Genomic DNA, 15,583 nt, shown 5'->3' on the forward strand with positions numbered 1-15,583 from the left:
CCTCTGAGCCAAATTTGGATCCAATTTGCCACTTCGCCCTGAATCACATGGGCTTTTACTTAGAAAATGCATAATCATTAAATGTTATCCTGCTTCATGGGAAAACATCATTTATTGACTGATGATCTTCATTTGCACAACTAAAGAAATGTTAACTGAAGGAGAGTCCTTAATTGAATAACTTAGCTGTGCTCTGCACTTTACCTCTGAATCCATAAACCATTTTGGACACTGTGCTTTAGAAGTCTGCTTCAAAATGTTCATTGCTGGTAATATGTACATGAGACGTTGGAAACAGTGAGATAGACTGTAGTGCAAGGGACTGCTTATTGTGAAACAGCAAAGAAAATATGCATTCTGGAAAAATAACATCGAAAAGAAGTGTGGCCCTAACAGCCAAAAAGAAGATGAAGTGCTGAGTCCTTCTCAGGAAAAACTTCTTTTCCCAAACATTTCTCTGACCGAATCTTCACAAAACAAAAATTATGCTTTTAAAGTCATTAAACCCGAATTTTCGTGCACCCGAATCTTCTGAATCAGATGCCTCTCGTTGTGCCGACTGAATCCATGTCCCTTTCAATATTCTGCTGACATGCACACTATTAAATGTGCCACTAACTTATAGAATCAAAGAATAAGGGAATGGTTGCAGCCCGTCGAGCCCATGCCAACTCTCAACAAGTCTCACTCCCCTGTCATTTACCCACAGCTGTGCAACTTTTTTTCATTCGGATACTGATCCAACTCCGTTTTGAAAGATAAGATTGAGTCTGACATTCCCGCCCTTTAGAGCAGTGTATTCCAGATTCTAACCACTTGCTGAGGAATGGCCACTCCTGTTCCTATGTATAAAGGCAGAAAAACACGGGATCAATTCCTGCCTCACTCACAACCTTGCTAAATAAAGCACCGTCATTCTATTCTCGTGACACAAGCTCCAGAAGCGTAGTCCAGCTGTTGAGGTTAAAGCTCTGGTTATATTCCCAACAATGTTACTGGCACAGCGTTTCCGTAGTGTAGTGGTTATCACGTTCGCCTCACACGCGAAAGATCCCCGATTCGAAACCGGGCGGAAACATTATGCAAACGTGTTCAATTAATGATTAGATAAAATTAAATCATTCATATTATTGGTTCAATATTAACAGAGTGCAGTGTCTCACGATGCTGGTCCATTTTCTGATTTCTCTCTACAGTTCTGTTCACACTCAAATTCTACACAGTGTCTCTCACTCCCTCCCGTTTCCAGCCCTGACGCTGGAGAAACAATATCTCAAAGCTGCACATTCCGTGCATTCAGGTCAGCTGTGAGAGATTATTAAAGGATCCTGCCACGCCACCACGCTTCACAACAGAAAATTAAAGCCACAAACAAACCCATCGAATAATCGCTCTTCCCCAGCTCCAGAGTGAGTGAGGGCGGGACAAGCCCAAACTTCCGCTCCCACACTCTCCAATCAGCGGCTGCCGGCGGAAAGCGGAGAATGCAGCATCAAACAGCGGTTTACCGCCCTTCACTGGGCTGCAAAATGCCACCGTTCGAGACAACGCTCACCGTACACCGAACAGCAGCCTCATAAGATGCTTCATCTCAGCATCCTGACTTCGAGCCCCAGCTTGCACGAACACTTCTTCACTGGAAACACCATTAATTATCTGATTGCCACGTTTTGCATCATGAAAGTAATCCTTACTGATAATTATATAATCATAGAGGTTTACAGCATGGAAGGAGTCATTTAAGCCCATCGTATCTGCACCGGCCAACAAATGTCCAGTTTTAGGTGTGTCCCCCTGCACCTTATTGCATTTCATGTGCACATCTCAGAACTTGTTAAATGTGGTGAGGGTTTCTGCCTGCACCACACTTTCAGGCCGTGAGTTTGAGACCCCCACAAACATCTGCATGCAGAATGTTCACTTCAAATCCCCTTTAACCCTTACACTAATTTCTTTTAAATTATGCAGCCTGGTTGTTGACCACTCCACTATGTGAAATAGACCCTTTTAATCAACAATATCTAGGCCCCTCCTTTTTATTTACACCTTAATGCTGTCGCCCATCAGCCTCCTCTGTTCCAAGGAAAACAAACCCATCCCATCCAATCTGTCCTCAGAGCAAAGTTGCTCCACTCCCGGCAACATCTACGTAAATCTCCTCTGTACCCTCTCCAGCGTATTCACGTCCTTCCTTCAATGCGGTGACTAGAACTGCACGCAGTACTCCAGCTGTGGCCTAACCAGAATTGAATACAGTTCTAGCAAAACCCACTTGCTGTTCTGTTCCTTGCTTCTGCCAATAAATGCAACCATTCCATATGACTTCTTAACCAACTTTTCCAACTGACCAGCTACCTTCAGGGATCTGTGGACAAGCAATCCCAGTTACCTTTGTTCCTCTACACTTCTCAATTTCATACCAGTTGATGTGTATTCCCTTTCCTTGTTAGCCCTCCACAAATGCGCGATCTCTCACATCTCTGGATTAAATTCCATTTGCCACTGCTCTACCCCCTGATCAGTTGATTGATATCTTCCTGGAGTCTCCAGCTTTCTTCTTCATTATCAATCACACTGCCTATTTTAATAACACCTGAAAACTTCGTAATCATAACACCTATATTCAAGTTTAGTTCATTGATAAATAGCATAAAAAGCAATGGATCTGGCACTGAAAACTGTGGAACCCCACTGGAAACATCCTTCCAGTCACAAAAACACCCATCAAACATTACCCTTTGCTTCCTGCCTCTGAGCCAAATTTGGATCCAATTTGCCACTTCGCCCTGAATCACATGGGCTTTTACTTAGAAAATGCATAATCATTAAATGTTATCCTGCCTTCATGGGAAAACATCATTTATTGACTGATGATCTTCATTTGCACAACTAAAGAAATGTTAACTGAAGGAGAGTCCTTAATTGAATAACTTAGCTGTGCTCTGCACTTTACCTCTGAATCCATAAACCATTTTGGACACTGTGCTTTAGAAGTCTGCTTCAAAATGTTCATTGCTGGTAACATGTACATGAGACGTTGGAAACAGTGAGATAGACTGTAGTGCAAGGGACTGCTTATTGTGAAACAGCAAAGAAAATATGCATTCTGGAAAAATAACATCGAAAAGAAGTGTGGCCCTAACAGCCAAAAAGAAGATGAAGTGCTGAGCCCTTCTCAGGAAAAACATCTTTTCCCAAACATTTCTCTGACCGAATCTTCACAAAAGAAAAATGATGCTTTTAAAGTCATTAAACCCGAATTTTCGTGCACCCGAATCTTCTGAATCAGATGCCTCTCGTTGTGCCGACTGAATCCATGTCCCTTTCAATATTCTGCTGACATGCACACTATTAAATGTGCCACTAACTTATAGAATCAAAGAATAAGGGAATGGTTGCAGCCCGTCGAGCCCATGCCATCTCTCAACAAGTCTCACTCCCCTGTCATTTACCCACAGCTGTGCAACTTTTTTTCATTCGGATACTGATCCAACTCCGTTTTGAAAGATAAGATTGAGTCTGACATTCCCGCCCTTTAGAGCAGTGTATTCCAGATTCTAACCACTTGCTGAGGAATGGCCACTCCTGTTCCTATGTATAAAGGCAGAAAAACACGGGATCAATTCCTGCCTCACTCACAACCTTGCTAAATATAGCACCGTCATTCTATTCTCGTGACACAAGCTCCAGAAGCGTAGTCCAGCTGTTGAGGTTAAAGCTCTGGTTATATTCCCAACAATGTTAATGGCACAGCGTTTCCATAGTGTAGTGGTTAACACGTTCGCCTCACTCGCGAAAGATCCCCGGTTCGAAACTGGGCGGAAACATTATGCAAACGTGTTCAATTAATGATTAGATAAAATTAAATCATTCATATTAGTGGTTCAATATTAACAGAGTGCAGTGTCTCACAATGCTGGTCCATTTTCTGATTTCTCTCTGCAGTTCTGTTCACACTCAAATTCTACACAGTGTCTCTCACTCCCTCCCGTTTCCAGCCCTGACGCTGGAGAAACAATATCTCAAAGCTGCACATTCCGTGCATTCAGGTCAGCTGTGAGAGATTATTAAAGGATCCTGCCACGCCACCACGCTTCACAGCAGAAAATTAAAGCCACAAACGAACCCATCGAATAATCGCTCTTCCCCAGCTCCAGAGTGAGTGAGGGCGGGACAAGCCCAAACTTCCGCTCCCACACACTCCAATCAGCCGCTGCCGGCGGAAAGCGGAGAATGCAGCATCAAACAGCGGTTTACCGCCCTTCACTGGGCTGCAAAATGCCACCGTTCGAGACAACGCTCCCCGTACACCAAACAGCAGCCTCATAAGATGCTTCATCTCAGCTTCCTGAGTTCGAGCCCCAGCTTGCACGAACACTTCTTCACTGGAAACACCATTAATTATCTGATTGCCACGTTTTGCATCATGAAAGTAATCCTAACCGATAATTATATAATCATAGAGGTTTACAGCATGGAAGGAGTCATTTAAGCCCATCGTATCTGCACCGGCCAACAAATGTCCAGTTTTAGATGTGTCCCCCTGCACCTTATTGCATTTCATGTGCACATCTCAGAACTTGTTAAATGTGGTGAGGGTTTCTGCCTGCACCACACTTTCAGGCAGTGAGTTTGAGACCCCCACAAACATCTGCATGCAGAATGTTCACTTCAAATCCCCTTTAACCCTTACACTAATTACTTTTAAATTATGCAGCCTGGTTGTTGACCACTCCACTATGTGAAATAGACCCTGTTAATCAACAATATCTAGGCCCCTCCTTTTTATATACACCTTAATGCTGTCGCCCATCAGCCTCCTCTGTTCCAAGGAAAACAAACCCATCCTATCCAATCTGTCCTCATAGCAAAGTTGCTCTACTCCCGGCAACATCTACGTAAATCTCCTCTGTACCCTCTCCAGCGTATTCACGTCCTTCCTTCAATGCGGTGACTAGAACTGCACGCAGTACTCCAGCTGTGGCCTAACCAGAATTTTAAACAGTTCTAGCAAAACCCACTTGCTGTTCTGTTCCTTGCTTCTGCCAATAAATGCAACCATTCCATATGACTTCTTAACCAACTTTTCCAACTGACCAGCTACCTTCAGGGATCTGTGGACAAGCAATCCCAGTTACCTTTGTTCCTCTACACTTCTCAATGTCATACCAGTTGATGTGTATTCCCTTTCCTTGTTCGCCCGCCACAAATGCGCGATTTCTCACATCTCTGGATTAAATTCCATTTGCCACTGCTCTACTTCCTTATCAGTTAATTGATTTCTTCCTGGAGTCTCCAGCTTTCTTCTTCATTATCAATCACACTGCCTATTTTAATAACACGTGAAAACTTCGTAATCATAACACCTATATTCAAGTTTAGTTCATTGATAAATACCATAAAAAGCAATGGATCTGGCACTGAAAACTGTGGAACCCCACTGGAAACATCCTTCCAGTCACAAAAACACCCATCAAACATTACCCTTTGCTTCCTGCCTCTGCGCCAAATTTGGATCCAATTTGCCACTTCGCCCTCAATCACATGGGCTTTTACTTAGAAAATGCATAATCATTAAATGTTATCCTGCCTTCATGGGAAAACATCATTAATTGACTGATGATCTTCATTTGCACAACTAAAGAAAAGTTAACTGAAGGAGAGTCCTTAATTGAATAACTTAGCTGTGCTCTGCACTTTACCTCTGAATCCATAAACCATTTTGGACACTGTGCTTTAGAAGTCTGCTTCAAAATGTTCATTGCTGGAAACATGTACATGAGACGTTGGAAACAGTGAGATAGACTGCAGTGCAAGGGACTGGTTATTGTGAAACAGCAAAGGAAATATACATTCTGGAAGAATACCATCGAAAAGCAGTGTGGCCCGAACAGCCAAAAAGAAGATGAAGTGCTGAGCCCTTTTCAGCAAAAAATTATTTTCCCAAACATTTCTCCGACCGAATCTTCACAAAACAAAAATTATGCTTTTAAAGTCATTAAACCCGAATTTTCGTGCACCCGAATCTTCTGAATCAGATGCCTCTCGTTGTGCCGACTGAATCCATGTTCCTTTCAATATTCTGCTGACATGCACACTATTAACTGTGCCACTAACTTATAGAATCAAAGAATAAGGGAATGGTTGCAGCCCGTCGAGCCCATGCCAACTCTCAACAAGTCTCACTCCCCTGTCATTTACCCACAGCTGTGCAATTTTTTTCATTCGGATACTTATCCAGCTCCGTTTTGAAAAATAAGATTGAGTCTGACTCCACCGCCCTTTAGAGCAGTGTATTCCAGATTCTAACCACTTGCTGAGGAATGGCCACTCCTGTTCCTATGTTTCAAGGCAGAGAAACACGGGATCAATTCCTGCCTCACTCACAACCTTGCTAAATATAGCACCGTCATTCTATTCTCGTGACACAAGCTCCAGAAGCGCAGTGCAGCTGTTGAGGTTAAAGCTCTGGTTATGTTTCCAACAATGTTACTGGCACAGTGTTTCCGTAGTGTAGTGGTTATCACGCTCGCCTCACACGCGAAAGATCCCCGGTTCGAAACCGGGCGGAAACATTATGCAAACATGTTCAATTAACGATTAGATAAAATTAAATCATTCATATTATTGGTTCAATATTAACAGAGTGCAGTGTCTCACGATGCTGGTCCATTTTCTGATTTCTCTCTACAGTTCTGTTCACACTCAAATTCTACACAGTGTCTCTCACTCCCTCCCGTTTCCAGCCCTGACGCTGGAGAAACAATATCTCAAAGCTGCACATTCCGTGAATTCAGGTCAGCTGTGAGAGATTATTAAAGGATCCTGCCACGCCACCACGCTTCACAACAGAAAATTAAAGCCACAAACAAACCCATCGAATAATCGCTCTTCCCCAGCTCCAGAGTGACTGAGGGCGGGACAAGCCCAAACTTCCGCTCCCACACTCTCCAATCAGCCGCTGCCGGCGGAAAGCGGAGAATGCAGCATCAAACAGCGGTTTACCGCCCTTCACTGGGCTGCAAAATGCCACCATTCGAGACAACGCTCCCTGCACACCGAACAGCAGCCTCATAAGATGCTTCATCTCAGCTTCCTGAGTTCGAGCCCCAGCTTGCACGAACACTTCTGCACTGGAAACACCATTAATTATCTGATTGCCACGTTTTGCATCATGAAAGTAATCGTAACCGATAATTATATTATCATAGAGGTTTACAGCATGGAAGGAGTCATTTAAGCCCATCGCATCTGCACCGGCCTACAATTGCCCAGTTTTAGGTGTGCACCCCTGCAACTTATTGCATTTCATGTGCACATCTAAGAACTTGTTAAATGTGGTGAGTGTTTCTGCCTGCACCACACTTTCAGGCAGTGAGTTTGAGACCCCCACAAACATCTGCATGCAGAATGTTCACTTCAAATCCCATTTAACCCTTACACTAATTACTTTAAAATTATGCAGCCTGGTTGTTGACCACTCCACTCTGTGAAATAGAACCTTTCAATCGACAATATCTAGGCCCCTCCTATTTTTATAAACCTCAATGCTGTCGCCCATCAGCCTCCTCTGTTCCAAGGAAAACAAACCCATCCTATCCAATCTGTCCTCATAGCAAAGTTGCTCCACTCCCGGCAACATCTACGTAAATCTCCTCTGTACCCTCTCCAGCGTATTCACGTCCTTCCTTCAATGCGGTGACTAGAACTGCACGCAGTACTCCAGCTGTGGCCTAACCAGAATTTTATACAGTTCTAGCATAACCCACTTGCTGTTCTGTTCCTTGCTTCTGCCAATAAATGCAACCATTCCATATGACTTCTTAACCAACTTTTCCAACTGGCCAGCTACCTTCAGGGATCTGTGGATAAGCAATCCCAGTTACCTTTGTTCCTCAACACTTCTCAATGTCATACCAGTTGATGTGTATTCCCTTTCCTTGTTAGCCCTCCACAAATGCGCGATCTCTCACATCTCTGGATTAAATTCCATTTGCCACTGCTCTACCCCCTTATCAGTTGATTGATATCTTCCTGGAGTCTCCAGCTTTCTTCTTCATTATCAACCACACTGCCTATTTTAATAACACCTGAAAACTTCGTAATCATAACACCTATATTCAAGTTTAGATCTTTGATAAATACCATAAAAAGCAATGGATCTGGCAATGAAAACAGCGGAACCCCACTGGAAACATCCTTCCAGTCACAAAAACACCCATCAAACATTACCCTTTGCTTCATGCCTCTGAGCCAAATTTGGATCCAATTTGCCACTTCGCCCTGAATCACATGGGCTTTTACTTAGAAAATGCATAATCATTAAATGTTATCCTGCCTTCATGGGAAAACATCATTAATTGACTGATGATCTTCATTTGCACAACTAAAGAAATGTTAACTGAAGGAGAATCCTTAATTGAATAACTTATCTGTGCTCTGCACTTTACCTCTGAATCCATAAACCATTTTGGACACTGTGCTTTAGAAGTCTGCTTCAAAATGTTCATTGCTGGTAACATGTACATGAGACGTTGGAAACAGTGAGATAGACTGCAGTGCAAGGGACTGGTTATTGTGAAACAGCAAAGAAAATATACATTCTGGAAGAATACCATCGAAAAGAAGTGTGGCCCTAACAGCCAAAAAGAAGATGAAGTGCTGAGCCCTTTTCAGCAAAAAATTCTTTTTCAAACATTTCTCTGACCGAATCTTCACAAAAGAAAATTGATGCTTTTAAAGTCCTTAAACCCGAATTTTCGTGCACCGGAATCTTCTGAATCAGATGATTCTCGTTGTGCCGACTGAATCCATGTCCCTTTCAATATTCTGCTGACATGCACACTATTAAATGTGCCACTAACTTATAGAATCAAAGAATAAGGGAATGGATGCAGCCCGTCGAGCCCATGCCAACTCTCAACAAGTCTCACTCCCCTGTCACTTACCCACAGCTGTGCAATTTTTTTCATTCGGATACTTATCCAACTCCGTTTTGAAAGATAAGATTGAGTCTGACTCCACCGCCCTTTAGAGAAGTGTATTCCAGATTCTAACCACTTGCTGAGGAATGGCCACTCCTGTTCCTATGTATAAAGGCAGAGAAACACGGGATCAATTCCTGCCACACTCACAACCTTGCTAAATATAGCACCGTTATTCTCTTCTCCTGACACAAGCTCCAGAAGTGTCGTCCAGCTGTTGAGGTTAACGCTCTGGTTATGTTCCCAACGATGTTACTGCCACAGCGTTTACGTAGTGTTGTGGTTATCACGTTCGCCTAACACGCGACAGGTCCCCGGTTCGAAACCGGGCGGAAACATTATGCAAACGTGTTCAATTAATGAGAAGATAAAATTAAATCAATCATATTAGTGGTTCAATGTTAACAGAGTGCAGTGTCTCACGGTGCTGTTCCATTTGCTGATTTCTCTCCACAGTTCTGTCTGCACAGTGTATCTCACTCCCTCCCGTTTCCAGCCCTGACGCTGGAGAAACCATATCTCAAAGCTGCACATTCCGTGCATTCAGGTCAGCTGTGAGAGATTATTAAAGGATCCTGCCACGCCACCACGCTTCACAACAGAAAATTAAAGCCAGAAACAAACCCATCGACTAATCGCTCTTCCCCAGCTCCAGAGTGAGTGAGGGCGGGACAAGTCCTAACTTCCGCTCCCACACTCTCCAATCAGCCGCTGCCGGCGGAAAGCGGAGAATGCAGCATCAAACAGCGGTTTACCGCCCTTCACTGGGTTGCAAAATGCCACCATTCGAGACAACGCTCCCCGTACACCGAACAGCAGCCTCATAAGATGCTTCATCTCAGCTTCCTGAGTTCGAGCCCCAGCTTGCACGAACACTTCTTCACTGGAAACACCATTAATTATCTGATTGCCACGTTTTGCATCATGAAAGTAATCCTAACCGATAATTATATAATCATAGAGGTTTACAGCATGGAAGGAGTCATTTAAGCCCATCGTATCTGCACCGGCCAACAAATGCCCAGTTTTAGTTGTGTACACCTGCACCTTATTGCATTTCATGTGCACATCTAAGAACTGGTTAAATGTGGTGAGGGTTTCTGCCTGCACCACACTTTCAGGCAGTGAGTTTGAGACCCCCACAAACATCTGCATGCAGAATGTTCACTTCAAATCCCCTTTAACCCTTACACTAATTACTTTTAAATTATGCAGCCTGATTGTTGACCACTCCACTATGTGAAATAGACCCTTTTAATCAACAATATCTAGGCTCCTCCTATTTTTATACACCTCAATGCTGTCGCCCATCAGCTTCCTCTGTTCCAAGGAAAACAAACCCATCCTATTCAATCTGTCCTCATAGCAAAGTTGCTCCACTCCCGGCAACATCTACGTAAATCTCCTCTGTACCCTCTCCAGCGTATTCACGTTCTTCCTTCAATGCGGTGACCAGAACTGCACGCAGTACTCCAGCTGTGGCCTTACCAGAATTTTATACAGTTCTAGCATAACCCACTTGCTGTTCTGTTCCTTGCTTCTGCCAATAAATGCAACCATTCCATATGACTTCTTAACCAACTTTTCCAACTGGCCAGCTTCCTTCAGGGATCTGTGGACAAGCAATCCCAGTTACCTTTGTTCCTCTACACTTCTCAATATCATACCACTTGATGTGTATTCCCTTTCCTGGTTAGCCCTCCACAAATGCGCGATCTCTCACATCTCTCGATTAAATTCAATTTGCCACTGCTCTACCCCCTTATCAGTTGATTGATATCTTCCTTGAGTCTCCAGCTTTCTTCTTCATTATCAACCACACTGCCTATTTTAATAACACCTGAAAACTTCGTAATCATAACACCTATATTCAAGTTTAGATCATTGATAAATACCATAAAAGCAATGGTTTTGGCACTGAAAACTGTGGAACCCCACTGGAAACATCCTTCCAGTCACAAAAACACCCATCAAACATTACCATTTGCTTCCTGCCTCTGAGCCAAATTTGGATCCAATTTGCCACTTCGCCCTGAATCACATGGGCTTTTACTTAGAAAATGCATAATCATTAAATGTTATCCTGCCTTCATGGGAAAACATCATTAATTGACTGATGATCTTCATTTGCACAACTAAAGAAATGATAACTGAAGGAGAGTCCTTAATTGAATAACTTATCTGTGCTCTGCACTTTACCTCTGAATCCATAAACCATTTTGGACACTGTGCTTTAGAAGTCTGCTTCAAAATGTTCCTTGCTGGTAACATGTACATGGGACGTTGGAAACAATGAGATAGACTGTAGTGCAAGGGACTGGTTATTGTGAAACAGCAAAGAAAATATACATTCTGGAAGAATACCATCGAAAAGAAGTGTGACCCTAACAGCCAAAAAGAAGATGAAGTGCTGAGCCCTTTTCAGCAAAAAATTATTTTCCCAAACATTTCTCTGACCGAATCTTCACAAAACAAAAATGATGCTTTTAAAGTCATTAAACCCGAATTTTCGTGCACCCGTATCTTCTGAATCAGATGCCTCTCGTTGTGCCGACTGAATCCATGTCCCTTTCAATATTCTGCTGACATGCACACTATTAAATGTGCCACTAACTTATAGAATCAAAGAATAAGGGAATGGATGCAGCCCGTCGAGCCCATGCCAACTCTCAACAAATCTCACGCCCCTGTCATTTACCCACAGCTGTGCAATTTTTTTCATTCGGATACTTATCCAACTCCGTTTTGAAAGATAAGATTGAGTCTGACTCCACCGCCCTTTAGAGCAGTGTATTCCAGATTCTAACCACTTGCTGAGGAATGGCCACTCCTGTTCCTATGTATAAAGGCAGAGAAACACGGGATCAATTCCTGCCACACTCACACACTTGCTAAATATAGCACCGTCATTCGATTCTCGTGACACAAGCTCCAGAAGTGTAGTCCAGCTGTTGAGGTTAAAGCTCTGGTTATGTTCCCAACAATGTTACTGCCACAGCGTTTCCGTAGTGTAGTGGTTATCACGTTCGCCTCACACGCGAAAAGTCCCCATTCCGAAACCGGGCGGGAACATTATGCAAACGTGTTCAATTAATGATAAGATAAAATTAAATCATTCATATTAGTGGTTCAATGTTAACAGAGTGCAGTGTCTCACGATGATGTTCCATTTGCTGATTTCTCTCTGCAGTTCTGTTCACACTCAAATTCGACACAGTGTCTCTCACTCCCTCCCGTTTCCAGCCCTGACGCTGGAGAAACCATATCTCAAAGCTGCACATTCCGTGCATTCAGGTCAGCTGTGAGAGATTATTAAAGGATCCTGCCACGCCACCACGCTTCACAACAGAAAATTAAAGCCACAAACAAACCCATCGACTAATCGCTCTTTCCCAGCTCCAGAGTGAGTGAGGGCGGGACAAGCCCTTACTTCCGCTCCCACACTCTCCAATCAGCCGCTGCCGGGGGAAAGCGGAGAATGCAGCATCAAACAGCGCTTTACCGCTCTTCACTGGGCTGCAAAATGCCAGCGTTCGAGAGAACGCTCCACCTGCTCCGAACAACAGCCTCACAAGATGCTTGATCTCAGCTTCCTGAGTTCGAGCCCCAGCTTGCACGAACACTTCTTCACTGGAAACGCCATTAATTATCTGATTGCCACTTTTTGCATCATGAAAGTAATCCTAACCGATAATTATATAATCATAGAGGTTTACAGCATGGAAGGAGTCATTTGAGCCCATCGTATCTGCACCGGCCAACAAATGCCCAGTTTTAGCTGTGTACCCCTGCACCTTATTGCATTTCATGTGCACATCTAAGAACTGGTTAAATGTGGTGAGGGTTTCTGCCTGCACCACACTTTCAGGCAGTGAGTTTGAGACCCCCACAAACATCTGCATGCAGAATGTTCACTTCAAATCCCCTTTAACCCTTACACTATTTACTTTTAAATTATGCAGCCTGGTTGTTGACCACTCCACTATGTGAAATAGACCCTTTTAATCAACAATATCTAGGCCCCTCCTATTTTTATACACCTCAATGCTGTCGCCCATCAGCCTCCTCTGTTCCAAGGAAAACAAACCCATCCTATCCAATCTGTCCTCATAGCAAAGTTGCTCCACTCCCGGCAACATCTACGTAAATCTCCTCTGTACCCTCTCCAGCGTATTCACGTTCTTCCATCAATGCGGTGAACAGAACTGCACGCAGTACTCCAGCTGTGGCCTAACCAGAATTTTATACAGTTCTAGCATAACCCACTTGCTGTTCTGTTCCTTGCTTCTGCCAATAAATGCAACCATTCCATATGAATTCTTAATCAACTTTACCAACTGGTCAGCTACCTTCAGGGATCTGATAACAAGCAATCCCAGTTACCTTTGTTCCTCTACACTTCTCAATGTCATACCAGTTGATGTGTATTCCCTTTCCTTGTTAGCCCTCCACAAATGCGCGATCTCTCACATCTCTGGATTAAATTCAGTTTGCCACTGCTCTACCCCCTTATCAGTTGATTGATATCTTCCTGGAGTCTCCAGCTTTCTTCTTCATTATCAACCACACTGCCTATTTTAATAACACCTGAAAACTTCGTAATCATAACACCTATATTCAAGTTTAGATCTTTGATAAATACCATAAAAAGCAATGGATCTGGCAATGAAAACAGCGGAACCCCACTGGAAACATCCTTCCAGTCACAAAAACACCCATCAAACATTACCCTTTGCTTCATGCCTCTGAGCCAAATTTGGATCCAATTTGCCACTTCGCCCTGAATCACATGGGCTTTTACTTAGAAAATGCATAATCATTAAATGTTATCCTGCCTTCATGGGAAAACATCATTAATTGACTGATGATCTTCATTTGCACAACTAAAGAAATGTTAACTGAAGGAGAATCCTTAATTGAATAACTTATCTGTGCTCTGCACTTTACCTCTGAATCCATAAACCATTTTGGACACTGTGCTTTAGAAGTCTGCTTCAAAATGTTCATTGCTGGTAACATGTACATGAGACGTTGGAAACAGTGAGATAGACTGCAGTGCAAGGGACTGGTTATTGTGAAACAGCAAAGAAAATATACATTCTGGAAGAATACCATCGAAAAGAAGTGTGGCCCTAACAGCCAAAAAGAAGATGAAGTGCTGAGCCCTTTTCAGCAAAAAATTCTTTTTCAAACATTTCTCTGACCGAATCTTCACAAAAGAAAATTGATGCTTTTAAAGTCCTTAAACCCGAATTTTCGTGCACCGGAATCTTCTGAATCAGATGATTCTCGTTGTGCCGACTGAATCCATGTCCCTTTCAATATTCTGCTGACATGCACACTATTAAATGTGCCACTAACTTATAGAATCAAAGAATAAGGGAATGGATGCAGCCCGTCGAGCCCATGCCAACTCTCAACAAGTCTCACTCCCCTGTCACTTACCCACAGCTGTGCAATTTTTTTCATTCGGATACTTATCCAACTCCGTTTTGAAAGATAAGATTGAGTCTGACTCCACCGCCCTTTAGAGAAGTGTATTCCAGATTCTAACCACTTGCTGAGGAATGGCCACTCCTGTTCCTATGTATAAAGGCAGAGAAACACGGGATCAATTCCTGCCACACTCACAACCTTGCTAAATATAGCACCGTTATTCTCTTCTCCTGACACAAGCTCCAGAAGTGTCGTCCAGCTGTTGAGGTTAACGCTCTGGTTATGTTCCCAACGATGTTACTGCCACAGCGTTTACGTAGTGTTGTGGTTATCACGTTCGCCTAACACGCGACAGGTCCCCGGTTCGAAACCGGGCGGAAACATTATGCAAACGTGTTCAATTAATGAGAAGATAAAATTAAATCAATCATATTAGTGGTTCAATGTTAACAGAGTGCAGTGTCTCACGGTGCTGTTCCATTTGCTGATTTCTCTCCACAGTTCTGTCTGCACAGTGTATCTCACTCCCTCCCGTTTCCAGCCCTGACGCTGGAGAAACCATATCTCAAAGCTGCACATTCCGTGCATTCAGGTCAGCTGTGAGAGATTATTAAAGGATCCTGCCACGCCACCACGCTTCACAACAGAAAATTAAAGCCAGAAACAAACCCATCGACTAATCGCTCTTCCCCAGCTCCAGAGTGAGTGAGGGCGGGACAAGTCCTAACTTCCGCTCCCACACTCTCCAATCAGCCGCTGCCGGCGGAAAGCGGAGAATGCAGCATCAAACAGCGGTTTACCGCCCTTCACTGGGTTGCAAAATGCCACCATTCGAGACAACGCTCCCCGTACACCGAACAGCAGCCTCATAAGATGCTTCATCTCAGCTTCCTGAGTTCGAGCCCCAGCTTGCACGAACACTTCTTCACTGGAAACACCATTAATTATCTGATTGCCACGTTTTGCATCATGAAAGTAATCCTAACCGATAATTATATAATCATAGAGGTTTACAGCATGGAAGGAGTCATTTAAGCCCATCGTATCTGCACCGGCCAACAAATGCCCAGTTTTAGTTGTGTACACCTGCACCTTATTGCATTTCATGTGCACATCTAAGAACTGGTTAAATGTGGTGAGGGTTTCTGCCTGCACCACACTTT

The 15,583-nt window shown here is 43.5% G+C and overlaps 2 non-coding genes across 2 annotated transcripts; both read left to right on the forward strand.

Moving 5' to 3' along the window:
• Positions 1 to 1,005: 1,005 nt before the first annotated feature.
• trnav-cac (transfer RNA valine (anticodon CAC)) lies at positions 1,006 to 1,078 on the forward strand. The gene has a single exon. It is a non-coding gene; the product is annotated as a tRNA-Val (tRNA).
• A 5,424-nt stretch (positions 1,079 to 6,502) lies between these two features.
• Positions 6,503 to 6,575, forward strand: trnav-cac (transfer RNA valine (anticodon CAC)). The gene has a single exon. It is a non-coding gene; the product is annotated as a tRNA-Val (tRNA).
• Positions 6,576 to 15,583: the final 9,008 nt, after the last annotated feature.

The sequence above is a fragment of the Pristiophorus japonicus genome, chromosome 3 (assembly GCF_044704955.1).
Source record: "Pristiophorus japonicus isolate sPriJap1 chromosome 3, sPriJap1.hap1, whole genome shotgun sequence".
Taxonomy (NCBI): domain Eukaryota; kingdom Metazoa; phylum Chordata; class Chondrichthyes; family Pristiophoridae; genus Pristiophorus; species Pristiophorus japonicus.